This window comes from Seriola lalandi, unplaced genomic scaffold, assembly GCF_002814215.2.
Source record: "Seriola lalandi dorsalis isolate HSWRI2012SDOR001 ecotype SW California unplaced genomic scaffold, Sedor1 jcf7180002054975, whole genome shotgun sequence".
NCBI classification, from domain to species: domain Eukaryota; kingdom Metazoa; phylum Chordata; class Actinopteri; order Carangiformes; family Carangidae; genus Seriola; species Seriola lalandi.
This window is the reverse complement of record NW_019525525.1, coordinates 873,119-873,704: the sequence shown is the minus strand read 5'-3', so window position 1 is coordinate 873,704 and position 586 is coordinate 873,119.

The window sequence follows — 586 nt, the reverse complement described above, 5'->3', positions numbered from 1 at the left end:
TCTGACCATCAACACCTGTCAAGTCAAAAAAGCAATCAGTCATTTGTTATAACTTGACAAACTTTTGAAGACAATTTCAACTCAATATCAGTCAAACTCTTCACCTGCCCAGCAGAGAGTTAAAAGCAGCAGTCCTGTCCTATAGTCCATCATGTTAAACTGTGTGTCCACTGTTCTCTGTCATCCTCTCTGCAGTCAGATAAGTAGAAGTGGAAGACATCTGAGTTTTGCATTGACTCCTCCTCACAGGGAGGAGAGATGATTGGACTTGGTCATTTTTGACCATCGTTCTTTTCCAGTCAAATAAGTTGTTTTTTTGAAAATGTTTTTTCTCCTTCTCTCTGAATTTGAATAGTTTTCAGAGGTTGAAATTTGTGTTGCATTATTGAAATTAAAAAAGAGCACTTGAGAAAAATCAACAAGGAAGATGCATTAAAGTAGAAATTCTGCTGCCTTTTGCAGACAACTCTGAAATAATGAACGTCTGAGTTTTACACAAAAAATAGGAATTGTTTCTGCTCCGAACTGCAGTAAAATTTTTTGACATGAAAAACGTTGAAATTCAGCAAAATGTCACGTCTGGTTG